Raw genomic sequence first — 14,212 nt, 5'->3', positions numbered from 1 at the left:
TGACTATTTGAGGCGGGAAAGTGGTATATGAGAATCAACCTTCCAGTGCTTGTCGATGCCAAGTCAGGCATGCTGCACAGGAGCGTTTATACGGCTTGGTCAAAGTGGAGGTCTGTTTGTTTGGTGGTAGCCTCGGCTATCACATCATACCCTTAAAGGCGGAGCTGAAGTGTCCCTCATCATTTTTATGCGAGCCGCTCTACGCATTGGTTGCAAAGCAGTTGTTCCAGTTACAAGAACAGAGTAAATAATTACTCAGTGACATCCACCCAAACGCTGCCAATCGCCTGCAGTTCGAAGACATTTTCAACGTGGGAGTGGCTAATATCATCATCGAATTTTGAATGGGCGTTCGTCCTGCTGCGTGGCGGGCTCTTCTTCGTCGGCCGTCGCACCACCGCTTTCTGGGCACTTTTTTTTTAAAGCATTTTTCAGCTACATTGCTTCCTAATTCACAATTCATGTGCGGTACAACCTATGTCAGGATTAATGAATCATTGCAGCTGCCTCCTACAAACCCTGGCCAATATCCCTCAGTGTGTATGTGTGTGTGTGTGGCATGTACACTAATAGAAGAAGAAGATTGGAAGATGCCGTGTTCCAGGCAGTTGCTGCGGAAGCCAGCTACCTGAAGTCGCTTACCTTCAATATTGGAACGAAGAGTTTACCTGCCTTATAAAAAAAAACACGCAACGAAACCAACAAGGAGCAGCACGCAAGTCATCGCAAATGTATGGCGATGAAAGAGGCTTTGAGAACCCGGGAGACCAGCGAGCCACCGCGCCTGGACGTCCTGCGGAACCGGCAGCGCCATGGTCGGCACACCGTGGCCCCATGGGGCATGGCATTAACGCTGAGGATAACCGGATGCACCCCGAGATCCCTACGCATGGCTCCAGAAGACATCGAGGTGGCGACGCCGTTTGGCCTTCTCGCACGCATTCCCTGGTGCGCGTCCTTGGGCACACCCCTGGTTGCTTTGTCACTGTGTGGGCTTTCTGCTTCGTGAGCGTCGCTACGCTGGCGGTTCCCGTCGTGTTCTTCCTCCTTCCATTCATCAAGGCAAGTTTGATTGTGTCTACGCATGCTGACCTCGTTCTTTCGCTGGCCTCGACAGATCCGACACCTTCGAAAACCACGTTCACGATGAATGTCGTGGCGACCTCGCTAGCGGCTCATACCACACCCAGACCCACTGTCATAAATTGCCAGAGAGAAAGCCCGGACGTTCCAGGTGCCAATAACTTAATTGACGTGCCGTATGAACGCTTGGTTTACCCAGTCAAGGAGCCTGCAGGCGGTCAAAGTCAACCCGTCCATTGCATCTACAATGTGTCGCGTTTTAGGCGTGCTAAACGCTACTACTTCCTGCCGCTGCATTTGCCATTCGGCTTGTGCCCAAACATCGTATACTGGTCCTGGCGCCTGCGTGGCGGGAACCTTAGCAGTAGAGCGAAGGAATTTGACCAACTTCATGGACTGACAGCCATGCATGAGGCTGCGCGGAACCAAAGTACCACTGTGAACTTGTTACTAGTCCTCGGTGGCTATCCCGAAGACAGCGGCGATTTTCACTTGCTCGGAAAAGACGATACTCTTCGGCACAAACTGGTGCACGATGTGTACCGCGCCTACCGCCAGTACAACCTGTCCGGCATTGTCCTGCACTGGGTGCCGAATGAACGCCTTTGCGAGTCCACTTTCGGGGAACGCGTGCCGCGGCTGAAAGAGTTCATCGACAGTCTCAGGCTTCTGATATCGCTCAACGAGGACAACTCGGCGTTCAAGATTGCCGCGATGGTAGACACCCGAGAGGGACGCGAGATGGAGTTGTTCCGTTACCTCCGCTCTCGCTTGAACATGACGTTCTTCAAAACCCACGAGACGTCGCCTCCGAAAGATTTAGCTGATTACTGCGCGAACTCTGCTACCGTGTTCCAGTCTCACGTTGAGCGCATCAAACCTTTCTTTCGGCCACCAGTACCGAGCGCAAATGCTCCGGAGCCCGATAAATACGATGGACTGTGCATCAGCATGTCCTTAGCTCTCAACGCTCGCCAGGGCTACCGATTAGAGCGTCCCGCGCCACCACAGCCCGTCTCCGCCACTGAAGGCTACATGGCTCTCTTCGAAGCATGTGATTCCAAGCTGGCCTTCGACGATATTGTGGATGCACAACTGGGCTGTGTGCTGAGGAAAACCTCTGGTCCTTACCTCAACGTCACGTTTGCGTTTGACGATCTTGGAACCCTCAAAAAGAAGATGTCTAATCTTGGGAATAGAAGGCAGCTGTGCGTCGTCTTATACGACATCGACTTCGATAACTACAGAACTCAGTGCAAGCAGTCTGTACTCGCGTCTAGTAGATACCTGTTATTGCAATATTTCTACTGCGCCAGGGTCGATACAGAATGTTTCAACATCACTGACTATATTCCTTAGTTTGCTTGAATACACGTCCGAACAGTTTCTCGCTTCTGACTGGACCGCATGTAGCAAAGCAGCTGCAGATTACCTTATAATTTATTGTTTGAAATCCTTAAGAGTATGTTGAAGGCTTTAACGTCGCTCAATCTGTTGGTTTACATTTTACCGCTTCGTATGTGAAAGGTTAAGTTGCTGATGCAGCTCTCTCACTTTGGTGTAAATTGAGGTTTTCTTGTCCAAGTGTACATTTTTCCTTGATTCTGCAATATTGAACAACCTAGAGAGCGGCAAATAATATCCAGGTTCAAATTTTGGTCATACTTTCATTTTTATTTTAAATCATTGACATAACAGTGTTATTTTTTCTTACTAACATGGCAAACGGCGTTTCAATATATTAAATATATTTGTCGTCGCTTCTGTGAATCATGAAAATATGTTTATCTTTGGAAAGTCCAAGATGCTATGTTGTACACCACTGGAATCAACTTCAGCGACTACAATGAATATGTACTGCAAATTGATTGCTGTATTTTTTCTATCAGGAATTCTTAATGCCATATAATATGAATTGTGATGCACGAGCGCTGTTATCCGATGCTACTAAACTTGGACAATACTGCTGGTTTTCGTGGCTGCCGCCGCTTACCACGTGGCGGTAAGCGCTTGGAGTCACGGCGCAAATTTCGAACATTAGGTATTTCTCTATTTCCTATGGCCGTCGGAAACAGTTTGTTTTATCTCGAGATTTAACAGCGAGACGTTCAAATACGCCTCAATCACCATATTCACGCAGAATCTCAGCATTATCTAGTTTCATGATTTTCTAGTTGAAGTACTCCCCCGGGGTGGCGCAGTGGTTAGGGCGCTCGACTACTGTGCCCAAGGATGCGGGAAAGAATCCCGGCTTCGGTGGCCGCTTTTCGGTGCAGGCGAAAAGCTAGGCGCCCGTGTGCTGTGCGATGTCCTTGCACGTTAATGAGCCCCAAGTGATCGATATTTCCGGAGCCCTCCACTACGGCGTCTTTCATAGCCTGAGTAGCTTTGGGACGGTAAACCCCAAAACCAAACGAAACCATCAAGTTTAAACTGTCCTCGTATACTTTAAGCGGTTTCTCTGCGCAAACGGCGAACAGATAGCGGTTGTTGCGGTGCGTTGAGAAAAAGATGAATAGGCAGCTGGTTAACTAGCGCTGTTGCATTATTTATGTTTGCCAACGCAGTATTCACCACAAAAGTATTTCTTGCAGTAATCAATGATCTATGAGAACTATAGAAACAAAAAAAAATTCGAGACATTTAGGAACGCCTACACGTATGAGGGCGAAAGGTACTGGTGGCTTAGCAGCGACGCCCGATTCCGACACTGATGAACGATGGTGCCCTGAGAAACGGGGTGATCATCGTCATCACCACGGTCAAGCTTTGTGTTTTTTTTATGCGTTTTAACTTGGATAATTCATCAACTTTAACGACTTTACTTTTAGACGTGGTTATCCTAACTACCCTTGTTTAATTTTGATTTAGCTTCCGTGCATCCCAGCCCTGCTATTAAGCCACCATTCTTCCAAACGCTTTCTGTTTATGTCTACCGTCGATTCGTTCACGTTTCCTTCGTTGCCTCTTGCTAGAGTGACTTGTCCGCATCTACATCTGGACGGATACTGCCACACTCTTGTATAAAATGTTCAAATGATTCTGGGCGTCTACTGCACATAGCACAAGTTTCATCTTCTTAAATAAACTTCTTTTTGTTGCTTCGGGTTCTAAGACATTCTGATCTATAGCTTCTAAGAAAAGGCCGCTGCCTTTTGATTTGTCAAAAAGGGTTCCCTTCTTAATCCGAATTTTCTTATTTTTTATGTATGTCCAGCGTCAGCTTTTTTTTTTGTCCATTGAGTTGATGCAGTTTTTAGCCTCTATGTCCTTTACCTGTCGTTTAATGTTCACTATTTCTCCGTCCTGCCTTACTAGTTAATTTCCTGGTTCCTTTCCGCCACTGCGAGTCAGTGCCCTTTCGGTACACTGTGCCCAAGGAAGCGGGATCGAATCCCGGCCTCGGCGGCTGTTTTCGATGGAGGCGAACGGAGTGGCGTCCGTGTGCTGTGCGATGTCAGTGCACGTTAAAGAACCCCAGGTGGTCGAAATTTCCGGAGTCCTTCACTACGCCGTCTCTCATAGCCTTTGGGACGTTAAACCCCACAAACCAACCAACCTATTCTCCTGTGGTGTGGGCGACCACGCTACCGGTAGCGTACTGAAAAATGCACAGTGGCTTAGCTGCCTAGGAGATCGTGAAAGCAATCTGCTTCGGTGGCTTCAGAAGCAGCACGCATTCTCAGACAGCATGACGAACTGTATTACAAGCGCTGAAATGGCATTCTTTATACAGCGCAGCCTCCCCTCCTCTACTTACCGAAGAGAGAAGAGAGGCGAAGTGTCTCCAATGGAAGATGACGCCACCTGTTAGACCACAGCGCACCTAGTCGGAGAAGCTCGAAACGCGCGGCGTGGCTACGAGCCACGCTACGCTGAAGAGCCGACTTGGTAGCCCAGCTCTCGCGCTGGTATGACGTCAGTAGTCACGTGGCGTTAAGCGTAACTGCCGGATCACGCTACGCTGAAGGCTCGAAACCTGGCGTAGTATTGCTTTCGCAATAAAACAAATACTGGAGGCAAGTGAGTTCCAGCACTACATTTTCCTGACCTATACGCAGTAGAAAGTAAAATCTGTCAAGCAATCGTTCCCCGCCGCGGTGGTGCAGTGGTATGACGCCCGGCTACTGTGCCCGAGTACCCGGGTTCCATCCCGACCGTGGGGGTGGGTGGTGGTAAGGACATTTATTTACACAAGGATGTTTGGATCGGCCCATAAGGGACCGGTCCTTACAAGCACTGGGTGGAGGTCCCTAGTTGGGGACCCCAGTGGCGGTTGCCGCCGCTCGGGCGCGTCCGACTAAGGCTTGTTGGGCTTGTAAGTTGTGGCAGCCGAGCAGGACCGCCTCCCAGTTCTCCCGGGTTGGGTTGGGGGGAATAGCCGGATTGGAGGGGCAGGCCCACACCATGTGATAGATGTCAGAAGACACCGCTCCACAGTGTGGGCAGCTGCCACTAAGGAGGGGTCAAAATGTTTTAGGGCTGCCGGGCACAGCAATGTATTGGTGAAAAGGCGGAGAAGGAGCCGCTCATCCTCCTTTTTGAGACCTTTACATGGGCTGGGGTAAAGGCGATGACAATTTTGATAGTACGTCGTGATATCTTTGAAGGTCTAGGCCGGATTAAAATCGGGTTCCTGATCGGGTAGGGAGGAGAAAACAGACCGGTGACAGAGCGCGCGGGCGGCTGCGTCTGCTGCCTCGTTTCCTGCCAAACCCTGATGAGCAGGGGCCCATATAAGGTAGCGGTGTGCGGGGTCCGTTTCCCGTATGCAATTTAAGTAAATTTTATAGCCTAGTAAGGGAGTCCAGCCTTGTCTGACGTTCCGACAGGCTCCTCACAAGTCGGTAATGTATTTTGAGTCGGAATGAGAGGCCGCGAGAGCAATCGCCACCTCTTCTGCGTGTGTTGTACTGTGGGCTCTGAAGGTGAGACCGTTAACCGTTTTGCTGTTGTGAACTGCAGCGGCCGTGTACCATCCCCCGTGGTGAGGGCCGGAGGCGTCCACGTAGTATACACCTGTTTTGTTGCCATAATGTCGGGCTAGGGCTTCCGCTCGTGCCAGGCGCCGACCATTATGATCTTCGTGTGACATATTCGCTGGCAGAGGTCGCATGCAGAGGGCGCGTCTCCACAATTCTGGGATGCGAAACCTGCCTTCCATGAGTGTGGTGTGTTGGATATGGAGTCGAGCAAGAAGGCGGCGACCCGACTCCGTTTGCGACGAACGCGTGTGCTGATTTGTAAGGTGGGCCTCCCGGAGCTCCCGGAAAGTATTCACCATCCCAAGGGCCATAGGCGGCTGTTTGAAGTAGTGATGGGGAGGTCCAGGGTGCGCTTGACAATTTTGCAAAGGATAACCTCAAGGGCATCCTCCTCTTGTTTCCGTAGGTGGAGATAAGGTGTCGAATATAGAATCCGACTGGTCACGAAGGCGTTTGCCAGCCGCAAGGCATCCTTACTTCGCAACCCCCCGCGTTTGTTTGAAACCCGGCGGACCATGCGGCCCACCTGGTCCCCCAATTTACGGTGTTTGGCCAATGCAGTGTCTGACGGCTGCGTTTCGATGGAGGCGAAACGTTGTTGTTGTTGTAGCTGTAGGAAGAAGGAAAAGAAAATGCACGGGCCTGTTCCTGGCTCTGTAGCTGAGCCACCTCCGCTGATAAAAAAACTGATTCATTTATAGGAAGGGAAAGACACGGTAACTGCCTCACTTGTTTTCTGTGGACACCTCAACCGCGCCGTAAGGGAAGGGAGAAAGGTGGGAGTGAAAGTGGAAAAAGAGAAAGAGGAGCCGTAGTGGAGGGCTACGGAGTAATTTCGACCACCTGGGGATCTTTAACGTGCGCTGAGTTGTCTCCCCTGATGAGGTTGGTACAGGTGGGTCACCGCCGCTTGCGGTGGGGGCTAGCCTGGCACCGAATTTTTATCTGTTCTAGGCCATCATTGCACACGCCACCGCTGGTGGTGGACGACGGCTGTTGTTGCGGCGCGCGTCTTTCTTTCCCTCTTCCTTTTCTTTCTTATCTATATTCTCTTCTATCTGCACGAGGCAGCGGAGGTGGCTCAGCTACAGAGCCAGTAGCAGGCCCGTGCATTTTCTTTTCTTTCGTCCTACAGCCACAACAACAACAACACGCTGACATCGCACAGCACACGGACGCCTCTTCGTTTCCCACATCCGCTGCCTCGTGCGGACAGAATAGAAAATAGAGAAGAAAGAAAAAGAAGAGGGGAGAGGAAGGCGCGCGCCGCAACAACAGCCGTCGTCCACCGCCGAAGCTGTGGCGGGCGCAATGACGGCCTGCAACATATAAAATTCGGTGGCTGGCTAGCCCCCGCCGCAAGCGACGTTGACCTACCGTCCTGTCCCGTCGGGCTAGGAACAGCCACACTTCACCACCTACCTTTCCGATTCAGCGCATGTTAAAGAGCCTCAGGTGGTCGAAATTACTCCGGAGCCCTCCACTACGGCTCCTCTTTCTCTCTTTCCAGTTTCACTCCCACCTTTCTTCGTTCTCTTACGGCGTGGTTCAGGTGTTCACAGACAAGTGTGGTAGATGCTGCGCCTTTCCCTACCTGTGAACCAATTATTATTATTAAGTAATCGAGAATTCCACTACCTTAAAAACGGAAGTGAACAAGGGAAAGCAGATTGAGAAGAGAAGGGAGCGTCTAAATGACTTACGTTTTGGGTGCAGATGTTCTTAAACCCAAGAAATAATTTTGGAATTGGTAGCATATCGCGAAAGCTTTACTAATAATAGCTCATGAGGAACGACATCAAACGCCTTTCTAAAATCCAAGGAAATTCAATCTCCAGTAGCTTAACTGTCAAGTGTTTCAGATATGTCGAAGGTAGATCCTATCTGCGCCGCCGGGGGGGGGCGCAGTGGTTACGGCGCTCGACTACTGTTCCCAAGTACGCGGGATCATATCCCGTCTCGGCGGCATCTTTTCTATGGAGGCGAAAAGCAAGGCGCCTGTGTGCTGTGCGATGTCGGTGCACGTTAAAGAACCCCAGGTGGTCGACATTTCCACAGTCCTGCACTACGGCGTCTCTCATAGCCTGAGATGCTTTGGGACGTTAAACCCCACATACCAAACAAAACCAGATCCTATCTGTCTCACGTAGAAGAGTCCCTTGCGGAAGACGCATTCATAATGATTGAACAGACCATATGCCTTAGGGGCTTTCAATAGACGTTAGCGTTTTTATTGTTATTTGCTACTGAACCTGTAAGTTGGTTCTAAGCTTTCATAATTAATTCTAATTCTCGAATGCAAACAAAAATAATAAAATAAAACGACAGAAGCAGTACGAAAGAGCACTGAACAAGGGTAGAAGGGGAAGCCTCAGTTCGCAAAATAATATAACCGCCAAAATAATATGTGCGAAATAAAGTTCTTCCTGCCTTCCTTAGACAAGTGGACTTGTCTTCTGCAGAGCGATTAGTGATGATCGCTCTGCTGAGTGCAACAATATAAACAGTACATCAGTGACTATACAGAGGGAGGCTTAATCGGACCTCCTGTGTGTAGCTTTATGAATTCCAATGTGAAGGAAAAGCAACAGCAGGTCAACAGTGAGAGGACAAAAAAATTACGAGTTCAATGCTGCTGAACCAAGTATTGAGCGAAAGCATTAACTGCGGTGACCAAGCGTTCTTCTTTTTTTCTTCTTCCTCAACCCACATATAAAGCCCCGCTTTAACGAAGCCGTATGAACGTACCTTAGTGGCCTATAAGGGTAATGTGAATGCCAGGGTCCTAGCAGGCCGATTCTGACATAACCGTCCCATGTGAAACGAGATACCCAAGTTGGCAGCTCCTGCCAACTGAGCCGCGTCTCCGACGGTGCCACGCCAACCGCTTTAGTTGGGAGCCCATCTCTCGGTTTTTTGTCACGTGGGGTTTGACGTCAAATCGTCACGTGGGTAAGACGTGGTTATGGTAGCCCAGCTTTCACCCTAGTGTCACGTGGGGTGTGACGTCACAGCATCACGTGCGTAAGACGTACGTGGCTACCGCCGCGCTACACTGATGGCTCGCAACCTAGAGTAGTATTGCTTTAGCAATAAAAAAATCAGTATATACCAACAGGAATAAGGTAAGTGGACCAGAGTAACAATCGTCATAAAATATCAGCAGAAAATTCCAGTAAGGCCACAAAATATCAATACCCCATAGAGCCAGGAGCAGCCATCTCTGAGAACTCCCCCCACCTGGTCGAACAGCCGTCTTCCACCACCGAAGTGGTGGCGGGTGCAATAACGGCCTATAACAGATAGAAATCGGTTGGCAGGCTAGCCCCCACCGCAAGGGACAGCGACCTACCAGACCCAGCCCCGTAGAGCCAGGAGCAGCCACCTCTCAGAACTCCCCCCACCTGGTCCCACAAGTACTCGCATATAAATTCAGAATGCCCCCCCCCCCCCCCGTACACTTAAAGTACTCAAAGATATTGAACGTTTAATGTCACGGAGAAGCTGGTGACATCTAACAAAGCAAAATAAAGGCTGGTTAGTTTTCCATAATTAAAATGCGATTTTCGGAATACATAATTGTTATTGGTGGAAACTCTTTTTGAATTGTTTTAGTAAGCTCGCAAGTGTCGAACAGGTTGAGTGGTAAAAGATTTTTGACAGTTGTGAAGAGAAAAAAAAAGCGATTAAACGTTTGTATTTAGTTCGATTCCGTTCCCTCAATGGTAGGGTCCTCTGAGCAGTGTCACCTGGCGACCGATAGCGGAAATATTGTAAAAAGGAATAAAAGCGGCTTTAAAGCATTCCGTACTCGTTGCTTCAGTGGCGCAATGGGTTGACACTACGTACCTCAGCACAAAGCGAATAAAACATCATTTCGATTCCTGTAATAGCGACTTTTTTTTTAGTGCAACACTAAAATAAGCTACCAAGCTCATTCCTGGAGAGTGTTCGCCTTTAGGTTGCAATATGTAGAGTATTTATTTCTTAAGAGCCGCAAAACCGGCCGTGAAGAGAGCCACGAGGTGATGGAATGACAATGGCAACTCTTATCAATTACTTTCCCCGTAATCATTTCCTGCTTTCAGTGAGTGCATGAGTGCGTTCAGAGACACCTTTCGGTAACTATCACCGTTTAACCCGCTGAGATGCAACCAGTGAGGAGAAAGAAGTTGCGGAACAAAACCGTTGAGGAGACGGAGTTACGCTTGAATTTAACCACGGAGCGAAATGACATCATGCGATAAGCATGAAGAAGTTCGAGCACACTACTAGAGAAAAAGAAAGTCGTGTGCCGAGCTAGCAGCGAATGCTTCTTTCCAGTCAACGCCACATATGCGAGTGTTAATCAATTCTACCTGTGAGAAGAAAGGTGTCTTTCGAAAGCCTTCAGGCACATTGCTGTTTTTTGTGCACAGTAGTCTGTTCGGCGAGTGAGCTATAGCAGTGCCGTCGATAATCGGCTTCCAATTTTATCAATGTAGTTCTTATGTAATGTCCTCTTCGCCGAATAACGAAATGCACATATTTAAGCGGCGCTTGCGGGCGCATGTATTTACCGCGCTGATCGGCCGCAATGACAGTTCACTGTAGTCCACTGCGAAGGCTGTGCTTCAGCGCGAAGTTATCTGGTATTTTGTTGGTTGGCATCTTTCCAGGGCTGTACTTGTGCTTTGTTGGTTTGGTTTGGTTTGTGGGGTTTAACGTCCCAAATCGACTCATGCTAAGAGAGACGCCGTAGTGGAGTACTCCGGAAATTTCGATCACCTGGGTTTCTTTAACGTGCACTGACATCGCACAGCACACGGGCACCTTGCTTTTCGCCGTCAGCGAAAAGCTGCCGCCAAGGCCGGGATTCGACCCCGCATCCTTGGCAACAGTAGTCGAGCGCCGTAACCACTGCGCCACCCCGGCGGGGCGATCTCTTTTCAGAGGACCCGTACAAAACAGTGAATTTAAGAAGTTCATGGGGAAAACACCTTGGGTTCGTATGACGTCATACATAGCATGCACAGATTGCAGGAAAACAACACTGTAACTATAAATAGGGCACCTGATGTCGATGGAAAACGTGCAGAGAGTGCACACAATTTTATGTATCACGCATTCGCGATATTCTGAAAACTCCATGCATGCGGATATAAGGGAACGTTTCAAGTTCGTGATTTTCGATGGCCACAGTAACTTCACCGTGGTCATTGGTTTCAGTCTGCTAAGAAGTGCACTCTTAAGATCACCCAAGCGGAGCATCGCAATTGTGTGCGGTCGCTCTGATTGGCTAAGCAGTTTTTTGATGTCATCAGTGCAAATGATGTCATTAGCTGCTGCCATAGCAACCCTAGGACCCCTGTTTGAAGCTTGCAGCCTCAGGTGATGGTTGGCAGGTCATAAGGCCAGGCATTCTGCACACTGCCCTTGGCTTAACAGGGGTAAGCCTCTCCTATTTTAATGCGAAAGCATTTAACGGCTCACACTTTCGGCCGCGATTCTGTCCTACACTTCTGTCACACTATAGCTACGGTGACGTCACATCCAATTAGGCAGCAATTTCAAAAATTTATTCAATAAGAGTCTGGTCGATCAAACTGATGACGTCGACGTAACTCAGTAATTTAGTACTAGTAATATCATAACACTAATTATTGAATAATTCGTAACTATAACAGTAATTAATGAATAATTCGTAACTAATTAAAGATATCTGCACTGGGAATCGACCCTCCATCCCACGGATCCCCAGTCGAGCTCTTGTGAAACGCACATCATAATTCACCTTGCATACCGTGAGGGCGAAAGTAGCGATGACAATTACGCTGCAATAAATGATGTGACGATGATGACCTTAGCAACGATAATGACGGTGTATTTAGCTGATATGACAATGAGAGCAATGCACCGTGTGCACTAGCAGCGCCCAGGCTTTTGTAGTTCTGTAGTGTAGATTCCAAAGTGCTCTTGGAATTATTTTTTTTGTTTTTTATGATTGTGGGCTGCTTTAAGCTTGTGGATAGCATGGCACGCGCAGACGAGTGATGTTTATGGTTACTGTTCTTTTGTTTTCTTTTTGCTTCTGACGCAGGACCTTCGAAGGACCAGGAGGCACTGGCTGTAAACTTTTATCGGCGCATGTGCGGACGGGACCTTTCACAGAGATCCAGAGTGAAGCTCAAAGCCGAAGAGGTCGCTAGGCTTACATCTTTACCAATGATCTAATATTTGATAATTTTATGTGTACATAACTAAGCTTCCATGTTAGTCGTGCTTCCAGGAACTCTTTAGTGTTTTGTTATTACTTTTTTATGCATTGTTTACTCCCTAATAACTGTGATGGCATTGAAGAATGGTAGCTATCACGCCGACTGTGCTTATTTATGACTCTCACTATTTAGGAAACCTCCATGCATATAGACGTACGTTGTGTACTTCGGGGCATTAAACTATTTAAAACTGCTCAATCTGCAAATTTTTTTTTCTTTCTAATCGCCATGTCTAGTGCGCAATACTGCAAGAAGTGACATGCGGCAATATGCAGAAAGAAATAATTACGTGGCCTGAGGACAAGGCTCAGTACGCCCTAGCAATGTGATTTTACGAAGGATTTGCCTATCTGGGCTCACTATTGAGAAGCGTGAAGCCGCGACTCACAGAGATGCTGCAGTGCTGGCGTCTATACAGTGACGTTCGTTGTGTAAGCAAAAGTCGGGACCCTCCTTTATGAATGTACTATGCTTTCATGTTTTTGGACATATTCCTTTACATGCCGACAGGTTGAGATGGCGCTGGTTGCACCGCAGAGCACAAAAAAGGTATTCCACCAGTTTCCAAAAGTTCTCGCAGTCGGATCGTAGCGAAAGCGACCGAAAGGAGCGGTATTGGGAAAGGCAGGCGCAGTATACTTTTGCATGAACACCGAAGAATAGCGGCCATCTACACCCAATGAGGTCATTATCACGTTCTCATATTTTTATGCGAAGCATATTGCTAGAGGTAAACCACAGCCCTTCGTGATGGTTACACGCCGTGCAAAGAATGTGGAATGCTACGTCACACCACGTGATACGCTGACGTCACGACAGAGGAGAGACGGGGGTCCAGCTCGCGCCGTCGGCTGCGGTTGCACGCCTTGCGGACCACTTGGTATGGTGACGTCACACCACGTGATACGCTGACGTCACGACAGAGGAGAGACGCGGGACCGGCTCGCGCCGTCGGCTGCGGTTGCACGCCGTGCGGACCACGTGGTATGGTAACGTCACACCACGTGATACGCTGACATCACGACAGAGGAGAGACGGGGGTCCAGCTCGCGCCGTCGGCTACGGTTGCACGCCGTGCGGACCACGTGGTATGGTGACGTCACACCACGTGATACGCTGACGTCACGACAGAGGAGAGACGGGGGACCGGCTCGCGCCGTCGGCTGTGGTTGCACGCTGTGCGGACCACGTGGTATGGTGACGTCACACCACGAGATACGCTTACGTCACGACAGAGGAGAGACGAGGACCGGCTCCCCTCGAATAGAATCGCGCCTACCCTCCAGGGAGGACTTGCGACTACCCAAGACGGGGCACCAGACGGCAGCGGTAAGCTACGCGAGCAAGGCCTCTCAGGCTAGCCCAGAAACTATAGCGCTAAAAAAAGAAAACGCAGAGCTAAAAACAAAAATAGGAAAACAGGAAGCCGATATAAAAAGGCAAGGATCAGAAATTGCAGAGCTAAGAAAAATGATAGGAGAACTTACCAATAACAGATCTAGACCGGAAACGCCTCCTGTTCACGTTGCGGTAATACAAAAACCAGCAGAGGCGAAACAGGTAACAGAAAATGGGGAAGAAAAGATGTACGCGGAGGTAACTAAACCCTCACTAGTAAGACGGAAGGCGGGCGAGTCAGACCCTCTCTTGGTACTCGAAAGGAAACTAACAAGCAGATTCGGCAGCAAAATTGAAAAGCTAGAAACGCGAGTAGAAGAACTAAGCACGCGGTTTACACAGCTAGAGGGACGAATAGATGCACAAATGCAAGAAATTAATAACAGGTTTAACGCCTTGGGCGACATAAAGGGGTCGATAGACCAAATCCTTGTGGCGCTAAGCGGCATCGCTGATAGGATGACGAAACTAGAACAAATAGTATACTCC

At 48.9% G+C, this 14,212-nt stretch overlaps 1 protein-coding gene across 1 annotated transcript in view; it reads left to right on the top strand.

Moving 5' to 3' along the window:
* The window catches only part of LOC146194899 (uncharacterized), a 75,228-nt gene extending 62,705 nt beyond the window's left edge, over positions 1–12,523 (top strand). The window contains exon 2 of the mRNA XM_084596148.1: positions 12,148–12,523. The gene's annotated coding sequence lies outside the window, so the exon portion shown is untranslated. The remainder of the gene's footprint in view (positions 1–12,147) is intronic.
* The last annotated feature ends 1,689 nt before the right edge of the window (positions 12,524–14,212 follow it).

The sequence above is a fragment of the Amblyomma maculatum genome, chromosome 3, assembly GCF_055883805.1.
Source record: "Amblyomma maculatum isolate TAMU_Amacu chromosome 3, ASM5588380v1, whole genome shotgun sequence".
Taxonomy (NCBI): Eukaryota; Metazoa; Arthropoda; class Arachnida; order Ixodida; family Ixodidae; genus Amblyomma; species Amblyomma maculatum.
This window is presented reverse-complemented; position numbering and strand designations above follow the sequence as displayed.